At 41.9% G+C, this 12963-nt stretch overlaps 1 pseudogene; it reads right to left on the bottom strand.

The window, feature by feature from the left end:
- Window positions 1-2235: 2235 nt before the first annotated feature.
- The window catches only part of LOC134372394 (leukocyte immunoglobulin-like receptor subfamily A member 6), a 62200-nt pseudogene continuing 51472 nt past the window's right edge, over window positions 2236-12963 (bottom strand).

Raw genomic sequence — 12963 nt, 5'->3', positions numbered from 1 at the left:
AGAGCAGTAGATGATGAAAGGATGGAAGCACACAGCAGGATCTGAAGACGGAGGAAGAGACGTGAGCCAAGAAATGCAAGGATTGCAGATCTGGAAGCTGGGAAAGGCAAGAAAACGGACTCTCTACTAATTTAAAGTGTTCCGATTGAGTGTGATCCTGGTGGCAACTTGATTTCAACTCAGTGAAACTGATCACACTTCTGCCTTCTAGACCTGCACAAATAGGAATAAATAAATAAATAAGAGAATAAATGTGTGTTGTTTAAAGCTAGCAAGTTTATGGTGATTTCTTGCAGCAGCGATAAGAAACTAATACAAGGAGGAATAATAAATATAATTTGTGGTATGAATTCAGTTTTAGTGGTGGTGGTAAAGTAAGTCTTCTCAATAAGCCTAATGTGTGTGTGTGTGTGTGTGTGTGTTTTGCTACAATTTTGAGCAGTCACCATTCTGAGAAACTGGTGCAGTAAACTGAACAAGAGGCACGAAGTGCTTTAAGTGGCGCAAAGGGTGGACTGTGGCCCTGCTGAAACCGCTCTGCCTGCTCTGCCTGTGTTCGCCATTTTTGTGAACATTGCCTACGAGTGTTCTTTCACCTCCTGCATCCAGCACCTGCAACTCCTTGCTGGAGGGCAACCCTCAGGCTGCCAGAACCCACTTTTTTTCTGGATAGATAGCCATCTAGAAGGCCCTGGGAATTTTTGTCCCATTGGGTCAGCTTATAACTGAAGACCGATGGGTATAGGAGCATGAATCATCTAACTCCATTTCACACTGTGAAGGTTGACTCTGAGGTGTGACCTATACCTTTTCTAGAGTTCGCCTGAGAGATTTTGCCAAAATCACCTCCCTGGGAATTTGCTTGATGTCATACCTATTAGGGGTTTTCTTCTCTTCTCCTTTGTCCCTAATCCTCTACAAGTGCCTCCTTTCTTACCCCAGGAACATTTCCAAAATAAATCACTTTTATAGAAAGTTTTATGTTAAGGATTTTCTGGGTAATACAACCTACGGTAGTACCTTTTTGGTTTGTTTATATGTTTCACTTTCTATTTGTTGCTGTTACACAGGAATGTCTTGGATTGTATATTTTTATTTTTCATCCAATGACTTTGATAAATTTGCTGTTTTTATTCTAACAGTTTACTGTATTTTTTCCATGTACACAATTAAGTTATCTGAGAATAATGGCTGTTTTATTACCTTCTTCTCAATGTTTATATCTGTTCTTAGTATTATCATTACCATTATAATTTTTATGCTGTTATTTTCATTGTTTAGCCTTAATGAACTTCTTAGGACCTTCAGGAAAATGTTGGGTAAAAGTAGCAATAGGAAATGTTATTATCTCATTTCTAATCTCAGGAGCAAATATATCAATTTTTCTACTGGAAGTATAATTTTTAATAGGTTCTATGTAGATTTCTTTGTAATACAAATAAATATTCATTCAATTTTTAAAAATTGCTAACACCTATTATCATTTACTAAATCATATTTCTGCATCTGTTCAGGTAAACATATTTTTCCTATATCCTGTTAATGTAATAAAATGTATTGATTAAGTTTTCTAATTTTATGAAATAAGCTGAAATTGATCATTACATATTGTCCATATTATATATCAGCATATTTTATTTGCTAATATTAAGTGCAGGTTTTTTTTTTTTTTAACTTCTCATAAGATCTTATACTTTTAATTTTTCCATCTTGTAAAGTAATGGTAAGGTTCTGGTCTAAACATTATTATTCTGGACTCATCAAGTAAATTGGAAAATATTTAATTGTTTAAAATATTTTGTGAATATTTGTTGTTTTTCAGATCAGTGTTGCTAGGGTTTCATAAATTTAATCAGACTTTAAAAACCATTTTGTGAATTTATGTTTTTAAAAATATTTTTTGACAAACTATTATTTGTTCTTAAAATTATTACATTTTTCTTTTTGCCTTTCCCAGGAATTAATTTGCTGTACTTTTGCAACACTTCTTGTAATGCAAGGTGTAATTACTGATTGTTTTTCAGACATTTTTCTTTTTCAGTAAATTTATTTGAATCTCTCATTTGTTCTGTACATACTTCTTTTCTTGCACTTCTTTGGTTTGATGTGCAATTTTTATATTATCATATAAGATGTTTAAAACATTATCTCACTTGGTGATTTTCTTCTTTAACCTGTTGTATATTCAGAAGAAAATTTACTAACTGTCCCAGATATGCTGGTATTATTTATCTTTCACTGCAGAATCAGGTGACCTCCGAAAGGTCTCAGAAGTTCCTGGCTGTCCATGTCAGATCTCCACTCTGGCTGGGGGTCATTAGTGGAGAGTCCACGGGGGCAGCTCCTGTGCCTTCTGAGGTCCCTAAAGTCCCACTCCTTGGAGTGTGGGGTCTGGGTCTTGTCCTGGGCTAGTGGGTACCAGAGCAACATACACACTGGGATCAGTTGGGAACTCCCCTTCCTGGGAGGAAGATGTTGTTGTCTCCCATCTGGGCTTGAATCTGTCTGGCTTGGCGTAAATCACATCGTGGGGGCTTCAGATGCAGCAGCCTGAAGTTAGGGAAGAGTGAGGGGTTAGGTGTAAAGTGGGGGTGGGGGAGAAGTCCGTAGAAATGGAGATGAAAGAACCCACCTGACTGTTCATCTGTCTGTCCTTAGTGTCCAGCAAGTCCCCGGGTGGGGGAGGGGGAGGCAGGATGGCCACTCCCTGCCTGAATCTGGAGTGATTTACCTGGGCGTATGTCACCCCCTGGAAGTCTTCATCTTCGAGGCTCTGCTGTAGGTAGACAGTGAGCAGGGTTGTCTCCTTGATTGCACTCTTGTATTCATCACTCGGTTTTCCCCACAAAACCCATAGTTTTTTGTCTTTTTAACAAACCATGTCAGATTATATGCCTTCCTGAACAAAATCCCCAAACCTTCCAGTGGCTTCACAAGCTCTGTCACAGCCTGAAAGACCTACAGGATCCAGCCCCTGACAAACTCTCCACCTCACCCCTAACACTTTCGTTCCTTGAACATTCACCTCTAGCCACACTGGGCATTTTGCTGTACCCGTGCATGGGAAGCATGTTCTCACCTCTAAGCCTTTGCACTTACTGTTCCCTCTGACAGGAACGCTCTTCCATCAGATAGTCACGTAGCCTGTTCTCCCCACTCTGTTTAAGTCTGCTCCAATGTTTCCTTCTCAGAGAATTCTTTCTTGGCTATTCTGTTTAACATACCTGCTGTTACCAACACACACTCTATCCCCTTACCTTATTCTGTCATTAATTTACAGCACATTGCACTGTCTGGTTTTGTGTGTGTGTGTCCGTGTTTATTTCATCATCGTCTGTCTGTGCTAGTGGACTGCGAGGTCATTGAGGACACAGGATGCGTTTGTTGCTGTTGTGTGTCTAGCACTGAAACAGAGCCTGGCAAATATTGGACCCTAAAGTGCTAACAAACCAAATCCAATAGCACATCCTGATGATACATCATCGTCAAGTGGGATTCATCCCAGAGATGCAACATACACATGATCTCTAAAAGTGATACATAACATCAACAAAATGAAAGATAAAAATAAAAAATCATCTCAGTAGGCACAGGAAAAGCATTTGACAAAATTCAACATTCCTTTATAATAAAAACTCTCAACAAATTAGGTATAGAAAGAAAATATCTCATCACAATAAAGGCCATATGTGACAAACACAGCTAACATCATACAGAACAGAAAAAAGTTGAAAGCTTTTTATCTAAAAACAGGGACAGGACAAGAATGTCCATTTTCTCCACTCTTATTCAACATAGTACTGGAGTCCTAGCCAGAGAAATTACGCATGAGGAAAAAAAAAAAAAATAAAAAGCATACAAATGGAAAAGAGGAAGTCAAATTTGACCCGTTTGCAGACTACATAATCTTATGTAAAAAAAAACTAAAGACTTCATAAAAATAATTTAGAACTGTAAAGCAAATTCAGTAAAACTGCAGGAAACAAATCAACATACAAAAATTAGTAGCGTTTCTATTCACCAACAACCTACCTTTAAAAAAAAAACAAAAAGAAAGAAACGAACAAAAATCAAGAAACCATCATATTTATAATAGCTAAAAAAAAGGAATAAATTTATCTAAGGATGTGAAAGATCTTGAGAATGAAAATTACAAAACGCTGATGAAAAAATTGGAGAGGTGCAGAAAATGAAAAGACATCCCATGTCCAAGGATTGGGAAAGTTAGTGTTGTAAAAATGTCTATTTTACTGAAATCAAGGTACAGATTCAATCCAATCACTATGAAAATACCAATGATATTCACCTAAATAGAATAACAATCCTAAAATTTATATGAAACTAAAACAAACAAACAAACAAAACCCCAATTAGCCAAAGCAATTCTGAGCAAAAAGAACAAAGCGGGAGGTATCATGGAGGTATCATACTACATAACTTTAAACTATACTACAAACCTATAGTAACCATAACATCATGGTCCTGGTATGAAAAATAGACACACAGACCAATGGAACAGAATACAAAACCCAGATATAAATCCACCATTTAGACCCAACTGATTTTCAAAAAAGGTGCCAATATCATACACTGGAAAAGGGCTGTCTTTTCAATAAATGATGCTGGAACGACTGGATATTCATATGCAGAAGAATAAAACTAGGCCCCTATCTCTCACCATACACAAAAATCAGCTCAAAATCAGTCAATTCTTTAAATGGAAGACCCGAAACTAAAAAACTATTAGAAAAAAACATAGGGGAAACACTCCAAGACATTGGTCTGGGCATAGATTTTATGGAGAAGACTTCAAAAGCACAGACAATGAAAGCAAACATAGACAAATGGGATTATATCAAACTAAAAAGCTTCTGCACAGCAAAGAAAATACTAAGCGAAATGAAGAGACAACACACAAAATGGTAGTAAATATCTGTAAAATATTCACTCAACAAAAGATTATTACTCAAGATTTCTGGCCAAGATGGCAGAACAGAGGGTCCCCAGTGTCACCCTCTCCCACTGTCAAACAATTTACAACTATTAAAGAGCAACCACTGCCAAGTTGGGGCTACTAGAGCTCAGGGGAAGAGGAGCAGAGACCTATGGAGTTCATGAAGCAGGAGAAGCCACCATGAGAGAAAGAAAGGATCACTTCCAACATTTCGAGCCCCACAGACCAGAGACAAAGTTCTGATATTAATCAGTAAAAGTCAAACACCACCAAAGAACACCTATAAAACCTAGAAGGACCAGAAGCCCCCTGGGCTCCCAAGTCAGGGTTGGAGGAGGGCTAAGGGCCTCAGCCACACCCCCATGACTGCATCCAGTCCAGCGATGACCACTAGGCAACTGCTGGAAGCTCCCTGGGCTCCTGAGCTGGGACGGTGGGGGGCTGAGGGCCCTGGTCATGGCCCCCTGACATCTGCATCCAGCGCAGAGATGACCAGCTGCCACTGGAAGCTCCCTGGGCTCTCCTGCCTGAATGGGGGGGTGCCATGGGCCTTCCTCTTTCCCCCACCCAACTCCCTACCCCTTGTTCTCTCCTCCTTCCCCCGAACTGCTTCACAACATCTTAGAATGTAAAAAAGAAAAAAAAAATTAAGAAAAGAAAAAAAGATTATTATTCAGGATATACAAGGAACTCAAACACCTCAACAGCAAAACAAAGAGATAATCTAATTAAAAAATAAGCAAATAGCCTTAATAGACATCTCTCAAAAGAAGACATACAAATGGCCAAAAGGTATATAAAAAATACTTCACACCACTAATCTTCAGAGAGATTCAAATCAAAACCACAAGGAGATAGCATTTCACCGCAGTTAGAATGGCTATTATCAAAAGGAAAAAACAAACAAACAAACAAACAAAAACAACCCAGTTTCTGGCAAGGATGCTAAGAAAAAGGAATTCTTATACACTGTTGCTGAAAGTGTAAATTAGTACAGCCATTACGGAAAGCGGTTTAGAGGTTTCTCAAAACATTCTAAACAGCCCCTTGATGGAGCCTGATCAAGGATGAGCTCCGTGGCTTCTAAAAAATTTCTGTTATAAACCAAAGGAAAAATAAACAAATGGGATTATATCAAACCAAAAAGCTTCTGCACAGCAAATGAATCAATTAACAGAGTGAAAGGACAACCTACAGAGTGGGAGAAAATATTTGCAAAATATACATCTAACAAAGAATTAATATCCAGAATATACAAGGAACTCAAACAACTTTACAGGAAAACAAAAACAAAAACAACTAACCCTAATAAAAAATGGGCAAAGGAGCTGAATAGGCATTTCTCAAAGGAAGATATACAAATAGCCCACAGACACATGAAAACATGCTCAACATTACTCAGCATTTGGGAAACGCAAATCAAGGCCACTGTGAAATGCCATCTCACTCCAGTCGGGATGGCTAATATCCGAAAAACTGAGAATGATAAATGCTGACGAGGTTGCAGAGAAAAAGGAACTTTCATATACCGTTGGTGTGACTGCAAAATGGTGCAGCCTCTATGGAAAATGGTATGGAGGTTCCTCAAACAATTGCAGATAGATCTGCCATATGACCCAGCTATCCCACTGCTGGGAATATACCCAGAGGAATGGAAATCATCAAGTCGAAGGTATACCTGTTCCCCAATGTTCATCGCAGCGCTCTTTATAATAGCCAAGAGTTGGAACCAGCCCAAATGTCCATCATTGGATGAGTGGATATGGAAAATGTGGTATATCTAGACAATGGAATACTACTCAGGTATAAAAAAGAATGAAATACTGCCATTTGCAACAACATGGATGGACCTAGAGAGAATTATATTAAGTGAAACAAGTCGGGCACAGAAAGAGAAATATCACATGTTCTCATTTATTGGTGGGAGCTAAAAATAAATAAATAAATAAATACACAAACAAACAAATGGGCATGGGGGAAGAAGACACAACAATCGCAGCAATTCCTTGAACGTGTTAAGACAAGTGAACAGATATGATGTAGGTGGGGGGAGGAGGAGAGGCATGAAGCTGGGCAGTCGGGTGAGACCCCTGCCCCTGGAGAGGGGGGAGGGAAAGAGGAACAGGTAAAGGGACATGAAAATCAACTACATTGTATATCGAGAAGTCAAAATAACAATAAAAAAGAAATAAGTAACAATAAAGAAATAAAATAAAAAATGAAAAAATAAAATATGTGAGCTCCCCGTGAACATTTGTGGGATGAATGAATGAAGGGGAGCACAGGGGTCTTGGGTGGTTCATTTATTCCTGAATTCTTCTGAGACCTGGGGGAGCACTCTAAGAACCAGACAGTCAAACAGAGGATGAGTAGCCAGAAGGGGGACCAGGCAGGAGGCGACCTGAGGTCACAGGAAAACCAGGAAAGAGTGAGGTCACAGAAGGCAGGAGGCTGTGTGCTTTGAGAAGGGAGGGTCAGCTTGGAAGGATACTGAGAGCTGAGTGGTGGGAGGACAGAGAAGTGTTCACTGGATTAAATTTGGCAAGTGGAAGGCTTTTGGTGCCCTGGACAGGACAGGGGCAGGGTCTCACCCGACTGTCCAGCTTCACGGCATCCTCAGGATGTGTGTCCTCATGGCATCATCTGCTGGGGCACAGCAAGCGGGTTCATCTCTTGGCAAGATTCCCTTGGATCCTTCAGTCCTGCAGGTCTCTGCCTTGTTCCAGGATGGGGCCACTGAGATCCAGAGAGCAACGGTGATGTCCCCATGGTCACGCAGTGTTGGGGTTCAGTCCTGCTCAACTCTTGAGCCCCAGATACTTCCCAACCTGCCCCTCTTCCTCCTGTTGCCTGCTGAAACCTCACTGCTCCTGTCACCCACCCCCAAGTTGCCCCCTCCTCTGCCTTTCACGTGTATTTTCTTTTTGGACATCAACATCTGGGCTGGGGCTGGGGAAGATATAGGAAGGTTGGCAGTGAGGAGACCAAGGGTAGGTTGTGAGTCTGGGGCCTTTGGACAGGAATTACCTCTTCTGCACACCTCTGTTCTTGGGCGCTGACTGTGCAGCCCCTGAAGGAAGTTGGAAATCATCTTCTCTCTGGGCTGGGTGAAGATGAACAGAGTATCAGTCCTGGGAATGTTAGAACCACTCACCATCCACATGCAACTCAAGAGAAAAGAAGGAAACCTTAAAACACATTTGCATTTATGTTTCAAATATTTCATAAGATTGAAAAGCTCAAAGAATACCTTCATTTGTACTTCTATGGTGACTTAAATCATTTTCTTTGTAGATTTTTCAATCTGAAATGCTAGAAAAGTTTTTCTAAGCTGACCTTCCCCATCTGTTTGTTTTCCCTTTGGCTGGTCCCTGAGCCTACCTTGGTCAACTCACAAGGGACCCACCACCTCATGAGGCCTGAGTCTGTCCACTCACTACTTACCTGACTTCTTGCATTTGCCCTGACAGTGGTGCTGGATGAGAAGAAAGAGGAGGAGGAAGATCAGCAGGATGAAGGCCACAGAGAACCTGATCGGAGCTTTCTGGTACTTTTCTTGACCTTGGGAACCAGAGTTGTCATGACTGAGCCAAAGATGCCTTTTGACTGGGCACCTACTGTAGCCAGGTATGTGCTGGGTCCTTGCATTCATCACCTCCAAACCTCACACAATCGTGCAACAAAGGATTCCCACCCCCACCCCACCCATTTTACAGATGAGGAAACTGAGGCTCTGAGAAGTAAATCACCTGCCCTAGGCCACCCAGCCAGGAAGGAGCAGAGCTGGGATTTGAACCCGGCAGTCTGACTTCCAACCCTTGAACTTTCCACCAGGCCTGAAACCCCTGAGCTGAAGGAAAAGAGCCTGAATGCCCCCTAGCTCCCACATTGTGCATGGCCCTGCTACCCCTTCCCTGCATAATGTCACCATCACTGCTCAGATGGGGCAGGCCCACTGCAGAATGGGTCTTGGGGGGATTCTCTGGGAGAACTCCTCTCCCAGGAAGTCACAACCAGAAGTAAGAAATGAAAGGAATATTTGGATCTGGTCTGGGCCAGGCCTTTTCCTTTCACACTTGGAGAAACTGAGGCCCAGACAGTGGAAGGTCTTGTCCAAGTCTCTGTGTCCAGAGGAGCCCGAACTGAGGTCGTAACTCAGCCCCTGCCTCTTCTGAACCTCACCTCACCTCCCAACATAGCCGCTCACTTACCACCCTGGGAACCTGACTCTTTGGATGTGAGGTGGTGATCCTCGGGGCCTCCTGAGATCAGGACAGGGAGTTGAGGGGCTGGAGCTGGTGTACCACTCACTTCAGTCCAGCTTCTCCTGCTCCAGCCTGGACCTCCAACAGCTCCCTCTACCTTAACCACCCACCCCTCATCCAGCGCAGCCTCAGAGCCCCGCCCCTGGGAGCCTGTGGTCTCATCTCTGCCAGACACCTAGCTCCCCTGGACACAAGCCATGCTGAGATTTGGGACGAGGACATAGATTAGCTGAGAGTCTCTCAAGGCAAGCCTGGGAGAATTTGAAATTCTCTGGACAGGCCCCTGAGACTCACCAGCTGTTGAGCTGGGCTCTGTGGGTAGGGGGCTTGGGACCCCAGAGGATTCTAGGAATAAGGGCAAGAGGAGAATGAGGGGTGGGGGCTTCCCTCAAGACCTCATTTTTGTTTATTCTTCTCTTACATCTGCCTTGTCACCTCCCTAACGTCCCCCCACTATCCACTTGGCACATTCTGGTGATGAGAACGTGGGAGGGACGGGGTGAGAAGGCTCCGGTGTGCCTCCTGCTCTGTAGAAGATAAACCCCCCTCTCCTGACCCTCCCTCAGGGCCCTCCCCCCCACTCCAATCCCAGTCTAGGGGTCTCCCAGGAAGGGACTTACGCTGACCCATTGAGCTTAGAAAGGACAGGGTCAAGAGCCACTCACCTGAGACCACAAGCTCCAGAGGGTCACTGGGGTTTGACAACAGGTTGGGGAAGTTGCTTTGTGAGCCATAGCACCTGTAAGTCCCCCGGTGAGATGACATCTCAAGTCTCATGGAGAATTTGGCCTGGTACTGCTGAACTCTGTACTTTGATCTAAGACACAGAGGGGGATCGTTTCTCCCCACTTTGGATAGAAGAAAGGGTCCATTGGGCTCCATGTCTGACACAGCAGGGTCACGTTCACTCCCGAGGCCACCTTGGGGCCCAGCTTCATGGAGAGTCAGGGTCTGTCATGGAGCTGACCTAGAGAGAGAAGGATGGGTGAGGGGCTGTCCCCCACTTGGTTCTGAGCTGAGACCTCACCAGGACCTCTCTCTGAGGACGCCCGGTGTCTCTGCCTATCTCTGTTTTCAGAGCCTCTGCCCCTCCCCACCTATCCCCCCTCTCTGTCTCTCTCCCTCTCTTGTGACCCCACCCCTCATCCTGGCCATCACTACCTGCGACTCCCCCAGCAGGGCCTGTGCAGAGTCTGGGTCCCATACTGAATCCACTGGGCTCCTCACCGGCCATCAGGATGTCCAGGGAGTCACTGGGGGCCGACCACTCAGAGGATAGGTTGCGTGCACCGTAGCACCTGTATCTGCCCCCATGGGAGCCACTCCCAGGGTCCAGGGGAAAGTCAGCCTGAGAGAGCCCAGCCTGACACTGCTGGCCAGGGCGCTGGGAGAGATCACATCCCCCCTCCTTGGACAGAGTGAGTCTGTCATAGCTGACATCAGAGAGACACTGGAGGGCCAGACTCTCTCCAGAGGCCATGAAAAGGCTGTGCTGGGTCACCAGGTAGGGCTTCTTGGACAAACCTGGAGGGAAAGACAAGCTGGGACTACAGAGACTGGTTTGTCCCAAACACCTCCCATCTCCCATCCTGGCCCTTCTTTCAATGTTTGGTAGAATTCAGCAATGAAGCCATCCTGTTCTGGGCTTTTATTTGTTGAAAGACTTTTTATTATTGATTCAATCTCATTACTTGTTATTTTTCTATGGCCCCTTAGTAGGTTGAGCCATGGGGGCTGGTGCTCCCCTCCAGGTGCAAGGGGAGTTCAGGTGTCACTGATGCTGCGTGGGTCTGCTGGGCTCACCTCACCAGGCTGGGCATTGGGGGATGGTGCTACCCTCCAGGTCCAAGGAGAGGGGAGAGAGTTACAAATGTATGAATTGTATTCATATGTCTAAATATGCTCTACATAAAATTCCACAATTTACATCTGTCATTATAGTTATTGAACCGCAGGAAAAAATCACAGAACTACATTCTGTAAAGTAAAGATTCAATATAAATTTTTTCAGTTTCATTAATTGTTTTGAAATTCATATTCTCTATATATCACATTAATTTCTATTATGTATAAGCATATATATTATAAAAATGTATATTATATATACATTTATATGTAAACCCCTCATCTTCAAGAGCAAAACTTTAAATGTTATTAGTATTCAAATTTTTTTATTATTTGAAGGACATAACTATGAAGAACCTTTACTATTTATTATTCTGTGGCTTTTTCTTGTCAGCCCAGAATGTATTTACTTTCTTTGCACTTAAAATATATTAAATAAATATACAATTGGATGAAAAATAGTTAACTTCATAAATTTATTGGCTTCGGTCCAAGGTGTGAATACTGTTAACCATTCTTCCTGGCAAGAAAGCCACAAACACCTTCAAACACATTCTAGTAAAGTCTATGTGCTCAAATTCTCATCATTCTTAAGCAATGCAAGCTTCATACTTTCCAATGGGTAATTGCTCTGCGTGCTTATTTGGAAAGTGACTGACTTCAGCTCTGTGCATACCACTTATAATTCAAAAAGCTTGCAACAGGTTTTATGAATCACAGCCTACTGTATAATATTGAGTATTATTGGTTCACAAAAATATCCTCTGACACATGACAAAGTTGCTTGCATTATATATGTTTCAATTACAGTATTTATTTAATATCCCATTGTATGGTATGATTTTTTAATTAAATACGAACATCTAATTTATCCTCTGCCATAATTAATCAGGTCTTTCTTGGGAAGCGGGAAACCTGGTAGAGTCTGACAGTAGCTGCTGGGAGTAAATGGCAGCATCATTACGGAAAGAGCGTGTTATCATCTAGCGTATTTCAATCTTGACATGCCACATACCCCAGCAATTCTACCCTGGGGTATATATTCAGAGAAAATTCTCACTCATACAATGCAGGGGACATTTGTAAGAATGCTCAAGGCACTGCTCTTAAAAGCAAAATGCAGGGAAGAACATGTCATATGAAGCAAAGAAATAAAAAGTCGAGGAATATTCAGGCAATAGAACATGAAATATCTGTCAGGAAATAAGCAATAGCCATGCTAAACAGTATGGGCATATTAATATAATTTTGAAAACAAAAAGACAAAACCAGACTTCTTTTGTTCTATATTTAAAACTTAAATATAAATAATTATACAAACACACACACAAAAATTATATAATGTAAGTAACAAATATGAAAGAACCACACGTGTAAAAAATAGGATGGAAGACATGAACACAAGATCCAGAATGACGGTTGTTTTATAGGTTGGCAAGTTCAGGGACAGGTGACAAAACATAAGTTGATATTATTATTGTAAATGTCCTCTTTTTAAATTCAGTAGTGATTTCACAGGGCTTTTCTTTCTATAATGTCTGTGATTTTTTCTGATAATATCAGTTGACTGTTGGAAAGAACTTTCAGCATGATGTATACATATCTAAGTACGTATTCACATTTTATAGATGTAAAACATTTCAAATAAAATTTCAAGAGCCAGAATTTGCATGCTTTGTTCTGTGTTAATAATGCAGAAAAAATATTTCTGTTAACTTCTTGATGCTTGAAACAAAAATTTAAGTTTGAATATAGTTCTCAATTTGCAATTAATGCAATTTTCAAAATAATATAATCATTCGATTTTTATTCTGCAAATACTAACAATACTAATGCTAACGATGCATATATGTTAATTTCTCAGGGGAAAATGGCATAATATAAATTGAATCACATATA

This window comes from Cynocephalus volans, chromosome 3 (assembly GCF_027409185.1).
Source record: "Cynocephalus volans isolate mCynVol1 chromosome 3, mCynVol1.pri, whole genome shotgun sequence".
NCBI lineage: Eukaryota > Metazoa > Chordata > Mammalia > Dermoptera > Cynocephalidae > Cynocephalus > Cynocephalus volans.
Note: the sequence above shows the minus strand (reverse complement) of the source record. Positions and strands in the feature narration are given on the sequence as shown.